The following is a 7,490-nucleotide window of genomic DNA, read 5'->3' as shown; positions in this document are numbered from 1 at the left end:
ATCAGCCAGACAGACTGCTGAGGTGACACTGGAGTTTATCAAAGCTAAAAAATGGCAAGTCCATTAACCAGATTTAAATTCAATTTAGCAGACCTTCCTAAAACAAGCAGGAGCTGAAGATGGTAGAGCATCACCAGAGAACTCCTCCAGCACCTGGTGATGCCTGTGAATCGCAGACTTCAAGTAGTCGATGCATGTGAGGGATATGCGACAAAGTCCTAAATATGACAAAAGACCTGCTATTGATTTGTCCCAAACATTATGGTGCCCTGAAAAGGGAGGGCAGTGCAAATAAAGCGTGACCACTTAAATGACATCTGAATTTGGGTTGTACTTTTAAACTGTGGAGCAGAGGTGGAAAATAAGGGAAAATGGGTCTTTATTCCAAACATTAGGAGGACACTGTACAGTATAAAGACAGTTTGATGACATTAAAGAGTCCTTTTCTGTCAAACAAACCAAATTAAGTAAATATAACAAGCCACATTAAATGCACTGTGATTCAATGTTGCATATCGATAAATAAAATGTGAAAGCGTCCACTTGGTCGCCTGCTTTTCATAGTCACTGTATTCAGATACATTCGTCTGTGCGCGTAGCTGCGTCCTTCTTTAAGTTGCCAGGCTTCTGCTCAGCGCCTTCTCGCCACACGTTTCATTCTTCCAAGCAACCTCCACCCCCCAGACCCCCCTCCCCTCCCTGTCACCGGCTTGTGTCAGGTGTTGCTGTGGCGCTGTAATGCGCCTTTCGCGGAGCTCCTCGTTGATTTCCATTTCTCTCCGGTGTCTCATTCAAGGGAAGCGTTCGGACGGACCCCAATATATATATACGAGGGCGGTGTTTTTCTTTGCCTTAACAGTGACGTTACTAGGCTGGTCTTGATCAAGCCCACCAATGAGAAAGGATCAGAACGATCCTTCTGAGGCTTCTCTTTTTTTGGCAGGCAAGGGTGCTGCCGGAGCGAAGCCAGCTATGGGTGCGAGCGGTGGAGGTGGTGGTGGCGGCGGCGGCGGCGGGGTGCTCTAAGATGGGATGCCGCATCGGCAGCGGGGAGCTGTCCTTCAGCACCCTCATCTCTGTCTCGACAGAGCAGCTTCTTCTCCTTTTGTGAAGACGCTGCGTCTCCAGAACCGAGCTGCACTGTCCGTCAGCTCCAGGGGTGCGCTGCGGCAATCAGCTTGGACCAGAAGCAGACCCGCGGGGGTCCTGAAGAGGTTCACTTGTCTGCAACGCCGTCAGCGTGTCTGTCTATCAGTTGCCACCACTGCAAGCAGCAGGTACACGCGTTCTCTCCAACGCTGCCGCCCCTCACAAAAACTGGGGGGAAGCTGCTTCTGCGGCAGAGTGGCAAGAAGGCAAGGGGTGCAGCAGCCACAGCAACAGCAACGTTCAAAATCAACAGCTACAGGAGCCGGACCCCTCGTTCATACCCTCGTCCTTTTTTAATTAATTTATTCTTTTTCTTTCCCGGGCTTCAGGAGTTGCATAACAATGACTGCAGATCATTTGGAGTAAATTAACCGCCGCGTTCGTTCTTGTGTCTCTGTCTATCCATGCAAAGACTTTGCGGTCCGCATCGCCAATACTGCTGGTAAGAAACGAGCAAGCTGACAAGTGGTGCACCAGCAGCAGAGCAGGGAAGGAGGGGGAGACCAACACCCGAAACACTGTGACCACCACCGACGGCAGCTGACGCATCCAGCGCTGCAATTCACTGTTATCAGAGCCGCAGACCAAAGCCGAGAAAGCCGTCGACCCTCACCAACTTGTCTGCCCGTAATCGGAGTCGCGTTCCTAATTCCTCTGATGACTGCCTGTGGCTGCAGGAGATCGAGCAAGTCGGAAACTGGATCTGAACTGAGCAGCAGCAGGGACATTTATATTTAAACACCATAGCCGCCCGTGTGCACTCCTGGAGCCCCCGCAAGACGAGACCGGGAGGACAGCACACGGAGAACATCGCCAGCTCGGCGGGCATACTGAAGGGGGTCGTGTCCAACTTCACCGCCTTCTGCTTGACCATCACGTGCATCTTCCAGGTGAGAGAAGGAGCAAGAAAAGGTCCGCTTGGATTGGGGAATGTCCGTGTGAAAGAAAGAAAGAAAGAAAGAAAGAAAGAAAGAAAGAAAGAAAGAAAGAAAGAAAGAAAGAAAGAAAGAAAGAAAAGCGTGCTGTGAGGTATAACTGTCAGGCGTCCTTATTCACTCACTAAAAAGAGGCGCTATATTTAATTGGTTGATTGGGTCTTATGAATGTCGATGTAAACCTTTGCTAGGTTAGGAGCACGCTAGGAGCTAGAAAAATTAAAACATTTCTCACATTCCAGTTTGTTTCTGTAAAGTAGCCAATTAAGAAAGAAAGAAAGAAAGAAAGAAAGAAAGAAAGAAAGAAAGAAAGAAAGAAAGAAAATCGTGGTTGTAAGTAAGATTGGGCTGAAATATGATACTGCGCTGTGAGTTGTCGTTTGTGATCATACTCGCTAAAAGGAGGCTATAAATAATTGATTGATTGATTCTTAAGAATTACAATGTGAATCTTGAACGGTGTTATGTAAATTGAAAAAACAAAAGAAAGAAAAAGAAAGAAAGAAAGAAGAATGCTAAGAAGTAAAACTGAACTGAAACGTATTATGATTTGTCGTTTGTGACCATGCTTGTTATATAAGGCGCTATATACCTGTATATATTATTTATTGATTCTTATCGCTGTCTATCTCTAAAGGTGATGTTTTAAATTAAATACAGAAATAAAGGAAAAAAGACTTGTTTAGAAGTTAAACTGTGCTGAAATGTGACAATGCATTATCAATCGCCCTTCGTGATCACACATACATAAGGCGCTATATATATTATTAAGTCTTATAAATTGTGAAGTCGAGCAAGAACGGCGCTCTGAAAGATATTTATTTTGTGTGTGTGTAGGCAATTTGCATTCTCATAAATCCGGATATGAAAGGTACTATGTTGAGTGAAAGAACGAAAGACAGTCTTGCTTAGAATTGAAACGGCTGAAATGTAACGCTGCATTTTTAATCGGCCTTTGCGATTACACGTATAGAAGGCGCATATATACAATTGATTGGTTCTTATAAATTTTGAAGTCGATACTTAAAGACTCTCTGATTGAAAGACATTATATATATATAAAGAAAGAAAGAAAGAAAGAAAGAAAGAAAGACTTGCTTAGAAGTAAAACAGGGCTGAAATGTTAACACCACGTTCTGAATTGTCCTTTGGGCTTACACTTGTTATATAAGGTGTTGGATGTGCTAACTGATTAATTGATTGTCATTATTGCAATTATTTGAAAGGTGCTTTTTTTGAATTATATATATATATGCTTTAAAAGAACAAGAGAGAATAATCGATTGTGTTCTGAAGTCAACACGAACTGAAAACTAATACTGCATTCTGTGTCTTTTTTGATTGTACTCGTACTAAAGAGGCGCTATAGATAGGTGATTGATTTTTCTGAATCGTGATATAAGGCGTTATATGGAAAGAAAGAAAGAAAGAAAGAAAGAAAGAGTACTCCTTTCCTGCATTTGGACGGAGACCTTCTTCCTTCTCACTTTGTGCACATGGCAGGCAACAGCAGAGCTCTTAGCCCCCCGGCTGCATTGTGCAGACAGATGCTTTCCTTGAAGCCCCGAGGACGGCGGCAGATGAAGATTGTTTTCTGCTATCCAGCTCGGCTGTAGTATTATGAAGTGGTTATTTTTTGAAATTAAAGTTGTGCGTTGTCGCCGGAGCCTAATGTATTTTTCGAAGTTGATGGCGTGCTAATTAATTCTTGGCTTAGATTAGGTGCGGTAGCCACCCGTTGTCCTGTTAACTTTTTATAACAACTTTTCCATTTCCTTCCATGTGACCTTTGCTATCTGATTCATCTTTCAAGTGGCTCCTTATCTTGCACAGTCATTGTGTGGCTTCACAATAATGGCAGTGGATTTTTTTATATTTTTTGACAAACAATTTTAACAGGCTTTTTCCTGTACTGTATTGTGCCTGGAGTACATAGTGCCACAATGATTAGCGTTGACAAATCTCAAATCTGGAGATACGGGTTTAGCCATTTTTTGTCCAAGAGTTTGTACCTCTTCCCCATGTCTTTGTGGGGTTTTGCACATCAGTTATTTGTGACTACAGAATTGTAGTATGGGCGAATCTGGGGTTATACTGTATGTGATTTTTAACGGTCTTATGCTGACGCCCAATCTTAGCCTGTTTCTTTCCTTCTGGCCAGCTAAAATTGAGAGTAAATCTGCAGTGACCAAGGTGTGTTAGAAAATTTGTCATTGTGGGTATTAAACTGAAACAGAAAGCAGGCCCTCCTCATTTTTTCTCCTTATTTAATGGACTTGTCTTATGCGGCTTCTGGTCATGGATTCAAGACTCAAGGAAAGGACAGTGTAACCCCTGAAATGACATGCATTGCACCATAACCTTGTCATTTCTCATATTCTATTTAACAATTTTTTTCTTAGTTTTTTTTTCCCCCTTCAGGAAATTTCCTTTTTCTATTATTTTATTTTCAGTTTACAATAGAATTTAAGATATTGCTATATTTTTTGTCTTCTTTTTCCAAAAGTTAACGTGCCTGCATTATATTTATATTTAGACCATATGTAGAGGAGCAGAAACTGTATTTGTAATTAATGACAATAAATAGTAATTAATAATAATTTAAAGTACTATCTATCTATTATATAGTGCCTTGCAATTTTAAACTGGGGTGTGGGATGGAGAAAATTAAATCAAGGACAAATGTGCCTTTGTTTCAAACATCATTTAGGGCACTGCTATCTATCTATCTATCTATCTATCTATCTATCTATCTATCTATCTATCTATCTATCTATCTATCTATCTATCTATCTATCTATCTATCTATCTATCTAATCCTGCCAACTACACTATCTATCTATCTATCTATCTATCTATCTATCTATCTATCTATCTATCTATCTATCTATCTATCTATCTATCTATCTATCTATCTATCTATCTATCTATCTAACTAACAGCACATTTCATATCTCATCAACCATTTAAACCTGGCTTGGAGCAAAGATGCTTAGCTGTAGTTAAAATATGAATCATTTTTCGCCATGCTAATATTTCTTTTTGATGCCATAATAAAGTCAAGCGGGCCATCTCTTGACCATTGTCATTTATAATTGCAGGAGGTGGCTTGCCATTTTGTGCTGTGCTGTTTGTTTTAGCTGTTTACACACACAGTCTGCTAAAAGAAGCTGGTGGCTCAAGCTTCACAAGGGAATGTACTTTACTAGGGTGCAGCAAACACACAGAAAAAAACAAACGAAAGTGTTTCTATTATTTAAAAATGAAGACATGTATCACTTTGCATTGATGAATATTTGCAGGAAGGTAAAGTGAAGTTGTGTGAGTTTGCATCAACCTATGGACAAAAAAAAAGGTAAAGGTTATTACTGCACTTACTGCATACGAAGGCTGGATACGCAGTGTTTCAGCCGTTCAGCCTGTAACAGCCAGTCAGTAAAATCTGTTTAGTCCCATTCAAGGACATCGGTGCCCAGAGCCGTGGAGCAAGGCATGAAACAGGACTGGATGAGGCCCACTGGCTTATTCTTCTCATTCTCTGTAGACTTTTCTTTGGGTACTTTGGCTTTCCTTCAACAATCGCAAAGGTTAGGTTGACTGGTAATTCCAAACTGAACCCTGTATGAGTGGGCACAATGATGAACTGCTGTCCTGTTCAGGACTGTTTTCTGCCTTACCCTCAATCTTGAATACATATACATAGTAAATACACACATAGTGAAATGCAGATATGGTATAAACTCTTCTGACGGATATTTTTTGGAAGTCGCCGCGCACTGGGGAAATTGTGAATATATAAAAAGGGTTATTGGGAAGATTCAAGCAACTATAGGCGATTAAGCTGAACATGCATCGCAGGAAAATTAATGGAAGGAATTATTAAGGAAAAGATGGAGTGACACAAGGCAAGGACGGGAGTTTTACTGAATTGACAGCATGGGTTCAGAAAAGGGAGGCTGTGTTTTACTAACATGCTGGAATTCAATGAGGAAGCGACAAAAGGACACGATCAAAGTGGAACATATGAGATTATTCACCTGGACTTTCAGAAAGCATTTGATAAGGGGCCACATGAGAGGGTGGGCATAAGAATAAAAGAAGTGGGAGTTGTGGTGTGCAGATGGGGGCAGAATTGGCTGAGACACAGGAAGCAGAGAGTAATGGCGTGAGGGACCTTATCTAAAACTGGGTGATGTTAAGAGTGGTGACCAGTGGGGGACGGTGCTGGGGCCACAGCTGTTTTTAAAATATACAGTATATAAATAGTTTGGACAGAAATATAAGTAACAAGCTGGTTAAGTTTGCAGATGATACCAAGCTAGGTGGATTGGTAGATAATCTTGAATCTGTTGAATCATCACAGAGAGATTTGGACAGCATACACGCTCGGGTAGATTTGTGGCAGATGAAATTGAATGTCAGTAAATGTCAAGTATTACACGTAAGAAGTACAAATGTTAGGTTTGAATACACAATGGGGGGCTGAAAACTGAAAGTACACCTTATGAGAAGGATTTAGGAGTCCTAGTGGACTCTAAGCTATCAACTTCCCGACAGTGTTGAGAAGCCATTAAGAAGGCTAACAGAATGTCAGGTTATATAGCGCCTTGACGTGTGGAGTACAAGTCACAGGAGGTTCTGCCCAAGCTTTATAACACACTGGTGAGGCCTCATCTGGAGTCCTGTGGGCAGTTTTGGTCTCTCAGTTACAAAAAAGGACATAGCAGCACAAGAAAAGGTCCAGAGAAGAGCGACAGGGCTGAGTCCAGGACTACAGGGGATGAATTTTAAGGAAAAATTTTCTCTTTAAGCAAAATGAGATAAACAAGAGTCAAGGTTGAAGTGCTTAAAAATATGAAGAGAATTAGTCCAGTGGATTGAGATGGTGGCTTTAAAATGAGTTAATCAAGAACACGGGGACAGAGTTGGAAACTTGTTAAAGGTAAATTTCACACAAACATTAGGAAGTTTTTCTTCACATGGACATCCACAGGCACATCTAATAAGTGACCAAGTAGTGTGGTAGACAATAGGACTTTGTAGACCTCCAAATTACACTTGATGTTATTTTGTAAGAATTAAGAGGAAAGGACTGGTGAGCTTTGTTGGGCTGAATGGCCTGTTCTCATCTATTTCTAATGTTCATAATAATTTTAATGCTGCTGGGGTAATCCTTGGTCCCCATCACCTTAAAATGAATTAAGCAGGGTAAGAGTTGATTGATTGTTTCTCCTCTTTAGCTCTAACCCCCCATCAAGTTGGCACAGCAGATATAAGTCATACACATAGCTGTTAAAACAGTGACAGTAAAACTTTGGCATAGCCACCCCACGCTTTCTTTAAAGTGAGCTGCTTTTATTCCTTCTTTTGAGACAAGGTGGTAAATCACATGGTGGTTGAGCACTG

At 41.3% G+C, this 7,490-nt stretch overlaps 1 protein-coding gene across 2 annotated transcripts in view; it reads left to right on the top strand.

Annotated features, from left to right (window-relative positions):
* Positions 1-1,859: 1,859 nt before the first annotated feature.
* The window catches only part of kcnn1a (potassium intermediate/small conductance calcium-activated channel, subfamily N, member 1a), a 217,498-nt gene continuing 211,867 nt past the window's right edge, over positions 1,860-7,490 (top strand). For both annotated transcript variants that reach the window (XM_039767078.1, XM_039767077.1), the window contains exon 1: positions 1,860-2,039. The gene's annotated coding sequence lies outside the window, so the exon portion shown is untranslated. The remainder of the gene's footprint in view (positions 2,040-7,490) is intronic.

The sequence above is a fragment of the Polypterus senegalus genome, chromosome 10 (genome assembly GCF_016835505.1).
Source record: "Polypterus senegalus isolate Bchr_013 chromosome 10, ASM1683550v1, whole genome shotgun sequence".
In the NCBI taxonomy this organism is placed as follows: Eukaryota; Metazoa; Chordata; class Cladistia; order Polypteriformes; family Polypteridae; genus Polypterus; species Polypterus senegalus.
This window is presented reverse-complemented; position numbering and strand designations above follow the sequence as displayed.